Source organism: Pristiophorus japonicus, unplaced genomic scaffold (genome assembly GCF_044704955.1).
Source record: "Pristiophorus japonicus isolate sPriJap1 unplaced genomic scaffold, sPriJap1.hap1 HAP1_SCAFFOLD_91, whole genome shotgun sequence".
NCBI classification, from domain to species: domain Eukaryota; kingdom Metazoa; phylum Chordata; class Chondrichthyes; family Pristiophoridae; genus Pristiophorus; species Pristiophorus japonicus.
Genome location: NW_027254835.1, coordinates 538,115 through 557,194, shown reverse-complemented (window position 1 = coordinate 557,194; position 19,080 = coordinate 538,115).

The following is a 19,080-nucleotide window of genomic DNA, read 5'->3' as shown; positions in this document are numbered from 1 at the left end:
TAGACCCTGAGACTGGTCCCTCACACACTGAGCCTCACATTCGCACACACTTCAGCTGGGTCTGGATCACTGGACCCTGAGACTGGTCCCTCACACACTGATCCTCACATTCACACACACTGCAGCTGGGTCTGGATCACTGGATCCTGAGACTGGTCCCTCACACACTGATCCTCACATTCACAAACACTTCAGCTGGGTCTGGATCACTAGACACTGAGACTGGTCCCTCACACACTGAGCCTCACATTCACACACACTTCAGCTGGGTCTGGATCACTGGACCCTGAGACTAGTCCCTCACAAACTGAGCCTTACATTCACACACACTTCAGCTGGGTCTGGTTCACTAGACCCTGAGACTGGTCCCTCACACATTGAACCTCACATTCACACACACTTCAGCTGGGTCTGGATCACTAGACCCTGAGACTGGTCCCTCACACACTGATCCTCACATTCACACACACTTCAGCTGGGTCTGGATCACTAGAACCTGAGACTGGTCCCTCACACACTGAGCCTCACATTCACACACACTTCAGCTGGGTCTGGATCACTGGACCCTGAGACTGGTCCCTCACACACTGAGCCTCACATTCACACACACTTCAGCTGATTTGGATCACTGGACCCTGAGACTGGTCCCTCACACACTGATCCTCACATTCACACACACTTCAGCTGGGTCTGGATCACTGGACCCTGAGACTGGTCCCTCACACACTGATCCTCACATTCACAAACACTTCAGCTGGGTCTAGTTCACTAGACCCTGAGACTGGTCCCTCACACACTGAGCCTCACATTCACACACACTTCAGCTGGGTCTGGATCACTAGACCCCTAGACTGGTCCCTCACACAATGAGCCTCACATTCACACACACTTTCGCTGGGTCTGGATCACTGGACCCTGAGACTGGTCCCTCACACACTGATCCTCACATTCACGCACACTGCAGCTGGGTCTGGATCACTGGACCCTGAGACTGGTCCCTCACACACTGATCCTCACATTCACACACACTTCAGCTGGGTCTGGATCACTGGACCCTGAGACTGGTCCCTCACACACTGAGCCTCACATTCACACACATTTCAGCTGTGTCTGGATCACTAGACCTTGAGACTGGTCCCTCACACACTGATCCTCACATTCATACACACTTCAGCTGGGTTTGGATCACTGGAACCTGAGACTGGTCCCTCACACACTGATCCTCACATTCACACACACTTCAGCTGGGTCTGGATCACTAGACCCTGAGACTGGTCCCTCACACACTGATCCTCACATTCATGGACACTTCAGCTGGGTCTGGATCACTGGACCCTGAGACTGGTCCCTCACACACTGAGCCTCACATTCACACAGACTTCAGCTGGGTCTGGATCACTGGACCCTGTGACTGGTCCCTCACACACTCATCCTCACATTCACACACACTTCAGCTGGGTCTGGATCACTAGACCCTGAGATTGGTCCCTCACTCACTGAGCCTCACATTCACACACACTTCAGCTGGGTCTGGATCACTGGACCCTGAGACTGGTTCCTCACACACTGATCCTCACGTTCACACACACTGCAGCTGGGACTGGATCACTGGACCCTGAGACTGGTCCCTCACACACTGATCCTCACATTCACACACACTTCAGCTGGGTCTGGATCACTGGACCCTGAGACTGGTCCCTCCCACACTGATCCTCACATTCACACACACTTCAGCTGGGTCTGGATCACTGGACCCTGAGACTGGTCCCTCACACACTGACCCTCACATTCACACACACTTCAGCTGGGTCTGGATCACTGGACCCTGAGACTGGTCCCTCACACACTGAGCCTCACATTCACACAGACTTCAGCTGGGTCTGGATCACTGGACCCTGAGACTGATCCCTCACACACTGATCCTCACATTCACACACACGTCAGCTGGGTCTGCATCACTGGACCCTGAGACTGGTCCCTCACACACTGACCCTCACATTCACACAAACTTCAGCTGGGTCTGGATCACTGGAACCTGAGACTGGTCCCTCACACACTGAGCCTCACATTCACACACACTTCAGCTGGTTCTGGATCACTGGACCCTGAGACTGGTCCCTCACACACTGATCCTCACATTCACACACACTTCAGCTGGGTCTGGATCACTGGACCCTGAGACTGGTCCCTCACACTCTGGTCCTCACATTCACACACACTTCAGCTGGGTCTGGTTCACTAGACCCTGAGACTGATCCCTCACACACTGATCCTCACATTCACGCACACTTCAGCTGGGTCTGGATCACTGGACCCTGAGACTGGTCCCTCACACTCTGGTCCTCACATTCACACACACTTCAGCTGGGTATGGTTCACTAGACCCTGAGACTGGTCCCTCCCACACTGATCCTCACATTCACACACACTTCAGTTGTGTCTGGATCACTGGACCCTGAGACTGGTCCCTCACACACTGATCCTCACATTCACACACACTTCAGCTGGGTCTGGATCACTGGACCCTGAGACTGGTCCCTCACACACTGAGCCTCACATTCACACAGACTTCAGCTGGGTCTGGATCACTGGACCCTGTGACTGGTCCCTCACACACTCATCCTCACATTCACACACACTTCAGCTGGGTCTGGATCACTAGACCCTGAGATTGGTCCCTCACTCACTGAGCCTCACATTCACACACACTTCAGCTGGGTCTGGATCACTGGACCCTGAGACTGGTTCCTCACACACTGATCCTCACGTTCACACACACTGCAGCTGGGACTGGATCACTGGACCCTGAGACTGGTCCCTCACACACTGATCCTCACATTCACACACACTTCAGCTGGGTCTGGATCACTGGACCCTGAGACTGGTCCCTCCCACACTGATCCTCACATTCACACACACTTCAGCTGGGTCTGGATCACTGGACCCTGAGACTGGTCCCTCACACACTGACCCTCACATTCACACACACTTCAGCTGGGTCTGGATCACTGGACCCTGAGACTGGTCCCTCACACACTGAGCCTCACATTCACACAGACTTCAGCTGGGTCTGGATCACTGGACCCTGAGACTGATCCCTCACACACTGATCCTCACATTCACACACACGTCAGCTGGGTCTGCATCACTGGACCCTGAGACTGGTCCCTCACACACTGACCCTCACATTCACACAAACTTCAGCTGGGTCTGGATCACTGGAACCTGAGACTGGTCCCTCACACACTGAGCCTCACATTCACACACACTTCAGCTGGTTCTGGATCACTGGACCCTGAGACTGGTCCCTCACACACTGATCCTCACATTCACACACACTTCAGCTGGGTCTGGATCACTGGACCCTGAGACTGGTCCCTCACACTCTGGTCCTCACATTCACACACACTTCAGCTGGGTCTGGTTCACTAGACCCTGAGACTGATCCCTCACACACTGATCCTCACATTCACGCACACTTCAGCTGGGTCTGGATCACTGGACCCTGAGACTGGTCCCTCACACTCTGGTCCTCACATTCACACACACTTCAGCTGGGTATGGTTCACTAGACCCTGAGACTGGTCCCTCCCACACTGATCCTCACATTCACACACACTTCAGTTGTGTCTGGATCACTAGAACCTGAGACTGGTCCCTCACACACTGAGCCTCACATTCACACACACTTCAGCTGGGTCTGGATCACTAGACCCTGATATTGGTCCCTCACTCACTGAGCCTCACACTCACACACACTTCAGCTGGGTCTGGATCACTGGACCCTGAGACTGGTCCCTCACACACTGAGCCTCACATTCACACACACTTCAGCTGGGTCTGGATCACTGGACCCTGAGACTGGTCCCTCAAACACTGAGCCTCACATTCACACAGTCTTCAGCTGGGTCTGGATCACTAGACCCTGAGACCGGTCCCTCACACACTGAGCCTCACATTCACACACACTTCAGCTGGGTCTAGATCACTAGACCCTGAGACTGGTCCCTCACACACTGAGCCTCACATTTACACACACTTCAGCTGGGTCTGGATCACTAGACCCTGAGACTGGTCCCTCACACACTGAGCCTCACATTCACACACACTTTAGCTGGGTCTGGATCACTGGACCCTGAGACTGGTCCCTCACACACTGATCCTCACATTCACACACACTTCAGCTGGGTCTGGATCACTAGACCCGGAGACTGGTCCCGCACACACTGAGCCTCACATTCACACACACTTCAGCTGGGTCTGGATCACTAGACACTGAGACTGGTTCCTCACACACTGATCCTCACATTCACACACACTTCAGCTGGGTCTGGATCACTGGACCCTGAGACTGGTCCCTCACACACTGAGCCTCACATTCACACACACTTCAGCTGGGTCTGGATCACTAGACCCTGAGACTGGTCCCTCACACACTGAGCCTCACATTCACACACACTTCAGCTGGGTCTGGATCACTAGACACTGAGACTGGTCCCTCACACACTGAGCCTCACATTCACACACACTTCAGCTGGGTCTGGATCACTGGACCCTGAGACTGGTCCCTCACACACTGAGCCTCACATTCACACACACTTCAGCTGGGTCTGGATCACTGGACCCTGAGACTGGTCCCTCACACACTGATCCTCACATTCACACACACTTCAGCTGGGTAAGGATCACTGATCACTGAGACTGGTCCCTCACACACTGATCCTCACATTCACACACACTTCAGCTGGGTCTGGATCACTGGTCACTGAGACTGGTCCCTCACACACTGATCCTCACATTCACACACACTTCAGCTGGGTCTGGATCACTGGACCCTGAGACTGGTCCCTCACACACTGAGCCTCACATTCACACACACTTCAGCTGGGTCTGGATCACTGGACCCTGAGACTGGTCCCTCACACACTGAGCCTCACATTCACACACACTTCAGCTGGGTCTGGATCCCTGGACCCTGAGACTGGTCCCTCACACACTGAGCCTCACATTCACACACACTTCAGCTGGGTCTGGATCACGAGACCCTGAGACTGGTCCCTCACACACTGATCCTCACATTCACACACACTTCAGCTGGGTCTGGATCACTGGACCCTGAGGCTGGTTCCTCACACACTGATCCTCACATTCACACACACTTCAGCTGGGTCTGGATCACTGGATCCTGAGACTGGTCCCTCACACACTGAACCTCACATTCACACACACTTCATCTGGGTCTGGATCACTAGACCCTGAGACTGGTCCCTCACACACTGAGCCTCACATTCACACATACTTCAGCAGGGTCTGGATTACTAGACCCTGAGACTGGTCCCTCACACACTGATCCTCACATTCACACACACTTCAGCTGGGTCTGGATCACTGGACACTGAGACTGGTCCCTCACACACTGAGCCTCACATTTACACACACTTCAGCTGGGTCTGGATCACTGGACCCTGAGACTGGTCCCTCACACACTGAGCTTCACATTCACACACACTTCAGCTGGGTCTGGATCACGAGAACCTGAGACTGGTCCCTCACACACTGATCCTCACATTCACACACACTTCAGCTGGGTCTGGATCACTGGACCCTGAGGCTGGTTCCTCACACACTGATCCTCACATTCACACACACTTCAGCTGGGTCTGGATCACTAGACACTGAGACTGGTTCCTCACACACTGATCCTCACATTCACACACACTTCATCTGGGTCTGGATCACTAGACCCTGAGACTGGTCCCTATCACACTGATCCTCACATTCACACACACTTCAGTTGGGTCTGGATCACTAGACAATGAGACTGGTCCCTCACACACTGAGCCTCACATTCACACACACTTCAGCTGGGTCTGGATCACTGGACCCTGAGACTGGTCCCTCACACACTGAGCCTCACATTCACACACACTTTAGCTGGGTCTGGATCACTGGACCCTGAGACTGGTCCCTCACACACTGATCCTCACATTCACACACACTTCAGCTGGGTCTGGATCACGAGACCCGGAGACTGGTCCCGCACACACTGAGCCTCACATTCACACACACTTCAGCTGGGTCTGGATCACTAGACACTGAGACTGGTCCCTCAGACACTGATCCTCACATTCACACACACTTCAGCTGGGTCTGGATCACTGGACCCTGAGACTGGTCCCTCACACACTGAGCCTCACATTCACACACACTTCAGCTGGGTCTGGATCACTGGACCCTGAGACTGGTCCCTCACACACTGATCCTCACATTCACACACACTTCAGCTGGGTAAGGATCACTGATCACTGAGACTGGTCCCTCACACACTGATCCTCACATTCACACACACTTCAGCTGGGTCTGGATCACTGGTCACTGAGACTGGTCCCTCACACACTGATCCTCACATTCACACACACTTCAGCTGGGTCTGGATCACTGGACCCTGAGACTGGTCCCTCACACACTGAGCCTCACATTCACACACACTTCAGCTGGGTCTGGATCACTGGACCCTGAGACTGGTCCCTCACACACTGAGCCTCACATTCACACACACTTCAGCTGGGTCTGGATCACTGGACCCTGAGACTGGTCCCTCACAGACTGAGCCTCACATTCACACACACTTCAGCTGGGTCTGGATCACGAGACCCTGAGACTGGTCCCTCACACACTGATCCTCACATTCACACACACTTCAGCTGGGTCTGGATCACTGGACCCTGAGGCTGGTTCCTCACACACTGATCCTCACATTCACACACACTTCAGCTGGGTCTGGATCACTGGATCCTGAGACTGGTCCCTCACACACTGATCCTCACATTCACACACACTTCAGCTGGGTCTGGATCACTGGACCCTGAGGCTGGTTCCTCACACACTGATCCTCACATTCACACACACTTCAGCTGGGTCTGGATCACTGGACACTGAGACTGGTCCCTCACACACTGAGCCTCACATTCACACACACTTCAGCTGGGTCTGGATCACTGGACCCTGAGACTGGTCCCTCACACACTGAGCTTCACATTCACACACACTTCAGCTGGGTCTGGATCACGAGAACCTGAGACTGGTCCCTCACACACTGATCCTCACATTCACACACACTTCAGCTGGGTCTGGATCACTGGACCCTGAGGCTGGTTCCTCACACACTGATCCTCACATTCACACACACTTCAGCTGGGTCTGGATCACTAGACCCTGAGACTGGTCCCTATCACACTGATCCTCACATTCACACACACTTCAGTTGGGTCTGGATCACTAGACAATGAGACTGGTCCCTCACACACTGAGCCTCACATTCACACACACTTCAGCTGGGTCTGGATCACTGGACCCTGAGACTGGTCCCTCACACACTGAGCCTCACATTCACACACACTTCAGCTGGGTCTAGATCACAGAACCCAGGAGACTGGTCCCTCACACACTGAGCCTCACATTCACACAGTCTTCAGCTGGGTCTGGATCACGAGACCCTGAGACTGGTCCCTCACACACTGATCCTCACATTCACACACACTTCAGCTGGGTCTGGTTCACTAGACCCTGAGACTGGTCCCTCACACACTGAGCCTCACATTCACACACACTTCAGCTGGGTCTGGATCACTGGACCCTGAGACTGGTCCCTCACACACTGAGCCTCACATTCACACAGACTTCAGCTGGGTCTGGATCACGAGACCCTGAGACTGGTCCCTCACACACTGATCCTCACATTCACACACACTTCAGCTGGGTCTGGATCACTAGACGCTGAGACTGGTTCCTCACACACTGAGCCTCACATTCACACACACTTCAGCTGGGTCTGGATCACTGGACCCTGAGACTGGTCCCTCACATACTGAGCCTCATATTCACACACACTTCATCTGGGTCTAGATCACTAGACCCTGAGACTGGTCCCTCACACACTGAGCCTCACATTCACACACACTTCAGCTGGGTCTGGATCACTAGACCCTGAGACTGGTCCCTCACACACTGAGCCTCACATTCACACACACTTCAGCTGGGTCTGGATCACTGGAGCCTGAGACTGGTCCCTCACACACTGATCCTCACATTCACACACACTTCAGCTGGGTCTGGATCACTAGACCCGGAGACTGGTCCCTCACACACTGAGCCTCACATTCACACACACTTCAGCTGGGTCTGGATCACCAGACACTGAGACTGGTTCCTCACACACTGATCCTCACATTCACACACACTTCAGCTGGGTCTGGATCACTGGAACCTGAGACTGGTCCCTCACACACTGATCCTCACATTCACACACACTGCAGCTGGGTCTGGATCACTGGACCCTGAGACTGGTCCCTCACACACTGATCCTCACATTCACAAACACTTCAGCTGGGTCTGGATCACTAGACACTGAGACTGGTCCCTCACACACTGAGCCTCACATTCACACACACTTCAGCTGGGTCTGGATCACTGGACCCTGAGACTGGTCCCTCACACACTGAGCCTCACATTCACACACACTTCAGCTGGGTCTGGATCACTGGACCCTGAGACTGGTCCCTCACACACTGATCCTCACATTCACACACACTTCAGCTGGGTAAGGATCACTGATCACTGAGACTGGTCCCTCACACACTGATCCTCACATTCACACACACTTCAGCTGGGTCTGGATCACTAGACCCCTAGACTGGTCCCTCACACAATGAGCCTCACATTCACACACACTTTCGCTGGGTCTGGATCACTGGACCCTGAGACTGGTCCCTCACACACTGATCCTCACATTCACACACACTGCAGCTGGGTCTGGATCACTGGACCCTGAGACTGGTCCCTCACACACTGATCCTCACATTCACACACACTTCAGCTGGGTCTGGATCACTGGACCCTGAGACTGGTCCCTCACACACTGAGCCTCACATTCACACACATTTCAGCTGTGTCTGGATCACTAGACCTTGAGACTGGTCCCTCACACACTGATCCTCACATTCATACACACTTCAGCTGGGTATGGATCACTGGAACCTGAGACTGGTCCCTCACACACTGATCCTCACATTCACACACACTTCAGCTGGGTCTGGATCACTAGACCCTGAGACTGGTCCCTCACACACTGATCCTCACATTCATGGACACTTCAGCTGGGTCTGGATCACTGGACCCTGAGACTGGTCCCTCACACACTGAGCCTCACATTCACACAGACTTCAGCTGGGTCTGGATCACTGGACCCTGTGACTGGTCCCTCACACACTCATCCTCACATTCACACACACTTCAGCTGGGTCTGGATCACTAGACCCTGAGATTGGTCCCTCACTCACTGAGCCTCACATTCACACACACTTCAGCTGGGTCTGGATCACTGGACCCTGAGACTGGTTCCTCACACACTGATCCTCACATTCACACACACTTCAGCTGGGTCTGGATCACTGGACCCTGAGACTGGTCCCTCCCACACTGATCCTCACATTCACACACACTTCAGCTGGGTCTGGATCACTGGACCCTGAGACTGGTCCCTCACACACTGACCCTCACATTCACACACACTTCAGCTGGGTCTGGATCACTGGACCCTGAGACTGGTCCCTCACACACTGAGCCTCACATTCACACAGACTTCAGCTGGGTCTGGATCACTGGACCCTGAGACTGATCCCTCACACACTGATCCTCACATTCACACACACGTCAGCTGGGTCTGCATCACTGGACCCTGAGACTGGTCCCTCACACACTGACCCTCACATTCACACAAACTTCAGCTGGGTCTGGATCACTGGAACCTGAGACTTGTCCCTCACACACTGAGCCTCACATTCACACACACTTCAGCTGGTTCTGGATCACTGGACCCTGAGACTGGTCCCTCACACACTGATCCTCACATTCACACACACTTCAGCTGGGTCTGGATCACTGGACCCTGAGACTGGTCCCTCACACTCTGGTCCTCACATTCACACACACTTCAGCTGGGTCTGGTTCACTAGACCCTGAGACTGATCCCTCACACACTGATCCTCACATTCACGCACACTTCAGCTGGGTCTGGATCACTGGACCCTGAGACTGGTCCCTCACACACTGGTCCTCACATTCACACACACTTCAGCTGGGTATGGTTCACTAGACCCTGAGACTGGTCCCTCCCACACTGATCCTCACATTCACACACACTTCAGTTGTGTCTGGATCACTAGAACCTGAGACTGGTCCCTCACACACTGAGCCTCACATTCACACACACTTCAGCTGGGTCTGGATCACTAGACCCTGATATTGGTCCCTCACTCACTGAGCCTCACACTCACACACACTTCAGCTGGGTCTGGATCACTGGACCCTGAGACTGGTCCCTCACACACTGAGCCTCACATTCACACACACTTCAGCTGGGTCTGGATCACTGGACCCTGAGACTGGTCCCTCAAACACTGAGCCTCACATTCACACAGTCTTCAGCTGGGTCTGGATCACTAGACCCTGAGACCGGTCCCTCACACACTGAGCCTCACATTCACACACACTTCAGCTGGGTCTAGATCACTAGACCCTGAGACTGGTCCCTCACACACTGAGCCTCACATTTACACACACTTCAGCTGGGTCTGGATCACTAGACCCTGAGACTGGTCCCTCACACACTGAGCCTCACATTCACACACACTTTAGCTGGGTCTGGATCACTGGACCCTGAGACTGGTCCCTCACACACTGATCCTCACATTCACACACACTTCAGCTGGGTCTGGATCACTAGACCCGGAGACTGGTCCCGCACACACTGAGCCTCACATTCACACACACTTCAGCTGGGTCTGGATCACTAGACACTGAGACTGGTTCCTCACACACTGATCCTCACATTCACACACACTTCAGCTGGGTCTGGATCACTGGACCCTGAGACTGGTCCCTCACACACTGAGCCTCACATTCACACACACTTCAGCTGGGTCTGGATCACTAGACCCTGAGACTGGTCCCTCACACACTGAGCCTCACATTCACACACACTTCAGCTGGGTCTGGATCACTAGACACTGAGACTGGTCCCTCACACACTGAGCCTCACATTCACACACACTTCAGCTGGGTCTGGATCACTGGACCCTGAGACTGGTCCCTCACACACTGAGCCTCACATTCACACACACTTCAGCTGGGTCTGGATCACTGGACCCTGAGACTGGTCCCTCACACACTGATCCTCACATTCACACACACTTCAGCTGGGTAAGGATCACTGATCACTGAGACTGGTCCCTCACACACTGATCCTCACATTCACACACACTTCAGCTGGGTCTGGATCACTGGTCACTGAGACTGGTCCCTCACACACTGATCCTCACATTCACACACACTTCAGCTGGGTCTGGATCACTGGACCCTGAGACTGGTCCCTCACACACTGAGCCTCACATTCACACACACTTCAGCTGGGTCTGGATCACTGGACCCTGAGACTGGTCCCTCACACACTGAGCCTCACATTCACACACACTTCAGCTGGGTCTGGATCACTGGACCCTGAGACTGGTCCCTCACACACTGAGCCTCACATTCACACACACTTCAGCTGGGTCTGGATCACGAGACCCTGAGACTGGTCCCTCACACACTGATCCTCACATTCACACACACTTCAGCTGGGTCTGGATCACTGGACCCTGAGGCTGGTTCCTCACACACTGATCCTCACATTCACACACACTTCAGCTGGGTCTGGATCACTGGATCCTGAGACTGGTCCCTCACACACTGAACCTCACATTCACACACACTTCATCTGGGTCTGGATCACTAGACCCTGAGACTGGTCCCTCACACACTGAGCCTCACATTCACACATACTTCAGCAGGGTCTGGATTACTAGACCCTGAGACTGGTCCCTCACACACTGATCCTCACATTCACACACACTTCAGCTGGGTCTGGATCACTGGACACTGAGACTGGTCCCTCACACACTGAGCCTCACATTTACACACACTTCAGCTGGGTCTGGATCACTGGACCCTGAGACTGGTCCCTCACACACTGAGCTTCACATTCACACACACTTCAGCTGGGTCTGGATCACGAGAACCTGAGACTGGTCCCTCACACACTGATCCTCACATTCACACACACTTCAGCTGGGTCTGGATCACTGGACCCTGAGGCTGGTTCCTCACACACTGATCCTCACATTCACACACACTTCAGCTGGGTCTGGATCACTAGACCCTGAGACTGGTTCCTCACACACTGATCCTCACATTCACACACACTTCATCTGGGTCTGGATCACTAGACCCTGAGACTGGTCCCTATCACACTGATCCTCACATTCACACACACTTCAGTTGGGTCTGGATCACTAGACAATGAGACTGGTCCCTCACACACTGAGCCTCACATTCACACACACTTCAGCTGGGTCTGGATCACTGGACCCTGAGACTGGTCCCTCACACACTGAGCCTCACATTCACACACACTTTAGCTGGGTCTGGATCACTGGACCCTGAGACTGGTCCCTCACACACTGATCCTCACATTCACACACACTTCAGCTGGGTAAGGATCACTGATCACTGAGACTGGTCACTCACACACTGATCCTCACATTCACACACACTTCAGCTGGGTCTGGATCACTGGTCACTGAGACTGGTCCCTCACACACTGATCCTCACATTCACACACACTTCAGCTGGGTCTGGATCACTGGACCCTGAGACTGGTCCCTCACACACTGAGCCTCACATTCACACACACTTCAGCTGGGTCTGGATCACTGGACCCTGAGACTGGTCCCTCACACACTGAGCCTCACATTCACACACACTTCAGCTGGGTCTGGATCACTGGACCCTGAGACTGGTCCCTCACAGACTGAGCCTCACATTCACACACACTTCAGCTGGGTCTGGATCACGAGACCCTGAGACTGGTCCCTCACACACTGATCCTCACATTCACACACACTTCAGCTGGGTCTGGATCACTGGACCCTGAGGCTGGTTCCTCACACACTGATCCTCACATTCACACACACTTCAGCTGGGTCTGGATCACTGGATCCTGAGACTGGTCCCTCACACACTGAACCTCACATTCACACACACTTCATCTGGGTCTGGATCACTAGACCCTGAGACTGGTCCCTATCACACTGATCCTCACATTCACACACACTTCAGTTGGGTCTGGATCACTAGACAATGAGACTGGTCCCTCACACACTGAGCCTCACATTCTCACACACTTCAGCTGGGTCTGGTTCACTGGACCCTGAGACTGGTCCCTCACACACTGATCCTCACATTCACACACACTTCAGCTGGGTCTGGATCACTGGACCCTGAGGCTGGTTCCTCACACACTGATCCTCACATTCACACACACTTCAGCTGGGTCTGGATCACTGGACACTGAGACTGGTCCCTCACACACTGAGCCTCACATTCACACACACTTCAGCTGGGTCTGGATCACTGGACCCTGAGACTGGTCCCTCACACACTGAGCTTCACATTCACACACACTTCAGCTGGGTCTGGATCACGAGAACCTGAGACTGGTCCCTCACACACTGATCCTCACATTCACACACACTTCAGCTGGGTCTGGATCACTGGACCCTGAGGCTGGTTCCTCACACACTGATCCTCACATTCACACACACTTCAGCTGGGTCTGGATCACTAGACCCTGAGACTGGTTCCTCACACACTGATCCTCACATTCACACACACTTCATCTGGGTCTGGATCACTAGACCCTGAGACTGGTCCCTATCACACTGATCCTCACATTCACACACACTTCAGTTGGGTCTGGATCACTAGACAATGAGACTGGTCCCTCACACACTGAGCCTCACATTCACACACACTTCAGCTGGGTCTGGATCACTGGACCCTGAGACTGGTCCCTCACACACTGAGCCTCACATTCACACACACTTCAGCTGGGTCTAGATCACAGAACCCAGGAGACTGGTCCCTCATACACTGAGCCTCACATTCACACAGTCTTCAGCTGGGTCTGGATCACGAGACCCTGAGACTGGTCCCTCACACACTGATCCTCACATTCACACACACTTCAGCTGGGTCTGGTTCACTAGACCCTGAGACTGGTCCCTCACACACTGAGCCTCACATTCACACACACTTCAGCTGGGTCTGGATCACTGGACCCTGAGACTGGTCCCTCACACACTGAGCCTCACATTCACACAGTCTTCAGCTGGGTCTGGATCACGAGACCCTGAGACTGGTCCCTCACACACTGATCCTCACATTCACACACACTTCAGCTGGGTCTGGATCACTAGACGCTGAGACTGGTTCCTCACACACTGAGCCTCACATTCACACACACTTCAGCTGGGTCTGGATCACTGGACCCTGAGACTGGTCCCTCACATACTGAGCCTCATATTCACACACACTTCATCTGGGTCTAGATCACTAGACCCTGAGACTGGTCCCTCACACACTGAGCCTCACATTCACACACACTTCAGCTGGGTCTGGATCACTAGACCCTGAGACTGGTCCCTCACACACTGAGCCTCACATTCACACACACTTCAGCTGGGTCTGGATCACTGGAGCCTGAGACTGGTCCCTCACACACTGATCCTCACATTCACACACACTTAAGCTGGGTCTGGATCACTAGACCCGGAGACTGGTCCCTCACACACTGAGCCTCACATTCACACACACTTCAGCTGGGTCTGGATCACCAGACACTGAGACTGGTTCCTCACACACTGATCCTCACATTCACACACACTTCAGCTGGGTCTGGATCACTGGAACCTGAGACTGGTCCCTCACACACTGATCCTCACATTCACACACACTGCAGCTGGGTCTGGATCACTGGACCCTGAGACTGGTCCCTCACACACTGATCCTCACATTCACAAACACTTCAGCTGGGTCTGGATCACTAGACACTGAGACTGGTCCCTCACACACTGAGCCTCACATTCACACACACTTCAGCTGGGTCTGGATCACTGGACCCTGAGACTGGTCCCTCACACACTGAGCCTCACATTCACACACACTTCAGCTGGGTCTGGATCACTGGACCCTGAGACTGGTCCCTCACACACTGATCCTCACATTCACACACACTTCAGCTGGGTAAGGATCACTGATCACTGAGACTGGTCCCTCACACACTGATCCTCACATTCACACACACTTCAGCTGGGTCTGGATCACTGGTCACTGAGACTGGTCCCTCACACACTGATCCTCACATTCACACACACTTCAGCTGGGTCTGGATCACTGGACCCTGAGACTGTTCCCTCACACACTGAGCCTCACATTCACACAAACTTCAGCTGGGTCTGGATCACTGGACCCTGAGACTGGTCCCTCACACACTGAGCCTCACATTCACACACATTTCAGCTGGGTCTGGATTACTGGACCCTGAGACTGGTCCCTCACAGACTGAGCCTCACATTCACACACACTTCAGCTGGGTCTGGATCACTAGACCCTGAGACTGGTCCCTCACACACTGATCCTCACATTCACACACACTTCAGCTGGGTCTGGATCACTGGACCCTGAGGCTGGTTCCTCACACACTGATCCTCACATTCACACACACTTCAGCTGGGTCTGGATCACTGGATCCTGAGACTGGTCCCTCACACACTGAACCTCACATTCACACACACTTCATCTGGGTCTGGATCACTAGACCCTGAGACTGGTCCCTATCAAACTGATCCTCACATTCACACACACTTCAGTTGGGTCTGGATCACGAGACAATGAGACTGGTCCCTCACACACTGAGCCTCACATTCACACACACTTCAGCTGGGTCTGGTTCACTGGACCCTGAGACTGGTCCCTCACACACTGAGCCTCAGATTCACACATACTTCAGCAGGGTCTGGATCACTGGACCCTGAGACTGGTCCTTCACACACTGAGCCTCACATTCACACATACTTCAGCAGGGTCTGGATCACTAGACCCTGAGACTGGTCCCTCACACACTGAGCCTCACATTCACACACACTTCAGCTGGGTCTGGATCACTGGACCCTGAGACTGATCCCTCACACACTGAGCCTCACATTCACACACACTTCAGCTGGGTCTGGATCACTGGACCCTGAGACTGGTCCCTCACACACTGAGCCTCACATTCACACACACTTCAGCTGGGTCTGGATCACGAGAACCTGAGACTGGTCCCTCACACACTGATCCTCACATTCACACACACTTCAGCTGGGTCTGGATCACTGGACCCTGAGGCTGGTTCCTCACACACTGATCCTCACATTCACACACACTTCAGCTGGGTCTGGATCACTAGACCCTGGGACTGGTTCCTCACACACTGATCCTCACATTCACACACACTTCATCTGGGTCTGGATCACTAGACAATGAGAATGGTCCCTCACACACTGAGCTTCACATTCACACACACTTCAGCTGGGTCTGGATCACTGGACCCTGAGACTGGTCCCTCACACACTGAGCCTCACATTCACACACACTTCAGCTGGGTCTAGATCACAGGACCCAGGAGACTGGTCCCTCACACACTGAGCCTCACATTCACACAGTCTTCAGCTGGGTCTGGATCACGAGACCCTGAGACTGGTCCCTCACACACTGATCCTCACATTCACACACACTTCAGCTGGGTCTGGATCACTGGACCCTGAGGCTGGTTCCTCACACACTGATCCTCACATTCACACACACTTCAGCTGGGTCTGGATCACTAGACCCTGAGACTGGTTCCTCACACACTGATCCTCACATTCACACACACTTCATCTGGGTCTGGATCACTAGACAATGAGAATGGTACCTCACACACTGAGCTTCACATTCACACACACTTCAGCTGGGTCTGGATCACTAGACCCTGAGACTGGTCCCTCACACACTGAGCCTCACATTCACACACACTTCAGCTGGGTCTGGATCACTGGACCCTGAGACTGGTCCCTCACACACTGAGCCTCACATTCACACACACTTCAGCTGGGTCTGGATCACTGGAACCTGAGACTGGTCCCTCACAGATTGAGCCTCACATTCACACACACTTCAGCTGGGTCTGGATCACGAGACCCTGAGACTGGTCCCTCACACACTGATCCTCACATTCACACACACTTCAGCTGGGTCTGGATCACTGGACCCTGAGGCTGGTTCCTCACACACTGATCCTCACATTCACACACACTTCAGCTGGGTCTGGATCACTGGATCCTGAGACTGGTCCCTCACACACTGAACCTCACATTCACACACACTTCATCTGAGTCTGGATCACTAGACCCTGAGACTGGTCCCTATCACACTGATCCTCACATTCACACACACTTCAGTTGGGTCTGGATCACGAGACAATGAGACTGGTCCCTCACACACTGATCCTCACATTCACACACACTTCAGCTGGGTCTGGATCACTGGACCCTGAGACTGGTCCCTCACACACTGAGCCTCACATTCACACATACTTCAGCAGGGTCTGGATCACTAGACCCTGAGACTGGTCCCTCACACACTGAGCCTCACATTCACACACACTTCAGCTGGGTCTGGATCACTGGACACTGAGACTGGTCCCTCACACACTGAGCCTCACATTCACACACACTTCAGCTGGGTCTGGATCACTGGACCCTGAGACTGGTCCCTCACACACTGAGCCTCACATTCACACACACTTCAGCTGGGTCTGGATCACGAGAACCTGAGACTGGTCCCTCACACACTGATCCTCACATTCACACACACTTCAGCTGGGTGTGGATCACTGGACCATGAGGCTGGTTCCTCACACACTGATCCTCACATTCACACACACTTCAGCTGGGTCTGGATCACTAGACCCTGAGACTGGTTCCTCACACACTGATCCTCACATTCACACACAATTCATCTGGGTCTGGATCACTGGACCCTGAGACTGGTCCCTCACACACTGAGCCTCACATTCACACACACTTCAGCTGGGTCTAGATCACAGGACCCAGGAGACTGGTCCCTCACACACTGAGCCTCACATTCACACAGTCTTCAGCTGGGTCTGGATCACGAGACCCTGAGACTGGTCCCTCACACACTGATCCTCACATTCACACACACTTCAGCTGGGTCTGGTTCACTAGACCCTGAGACTGGTCCCTCACACACTGAGCCTCACATTCACACACACTTCAGCCGGGTCTGGATCACTGGATACTGAGACTAGTCCCTCAAACAGCGAGCCTCACATTCACACACACGTCAGCTGGGTCTAGATCACAGGACCCAGGAGACTGGTCCCTCAAACACTGAGCCTCACATTCACACAGTCTTCAGCTGGGTCTGGATCACTAGACCCTGAGACTGGTCCCTCACACACTGAGCCTCACATTCACACACACTTCAGCTGGGTCTGGATCACTGGACACTGAGACTGGTTCCTCACACACTGAGCGTCACATTCACACACACTTCAGCTGGGTCTGGATCACTGGACCCTGAGACTGGTCCCTCACACAGTGATCCTCACATTCACACACACTCCAGCTGGGTCTGGATCACTGGACCCTGACATTGGTCCCTCACTCACTGACCTTCACATTCACACACACTTCAGCTGGGTCTGGATCACTAGACCCTGAGACTGGTCCCTCACACACTGATCCTCACATTCACACACACTTCAGCTGGGTCTGGATCACTAGACCCTGAGACTGGTCCCTCACACACTGATCCTCACATTCACACACACTTCAGCTGGGTCTGGATCACGAGACCCTGAGACTGGTCCCTCACACACTGATCCTCATATTCACACAATTCAGCGGGGTCTGGATCACTGGATCCTGAGACTGGTCCCTCACACATTGATCGTCACATTCACACATACTTCAGCTGGGTCTGGATCACTGGACTCTGAGACTGGTCCCTCACACACTGATCCTCACATTCACACACACTTCAGCTGGGTCTGCATCACTGGACCCTGAGACTGTTCCCTCACACACTGAGCCTCAC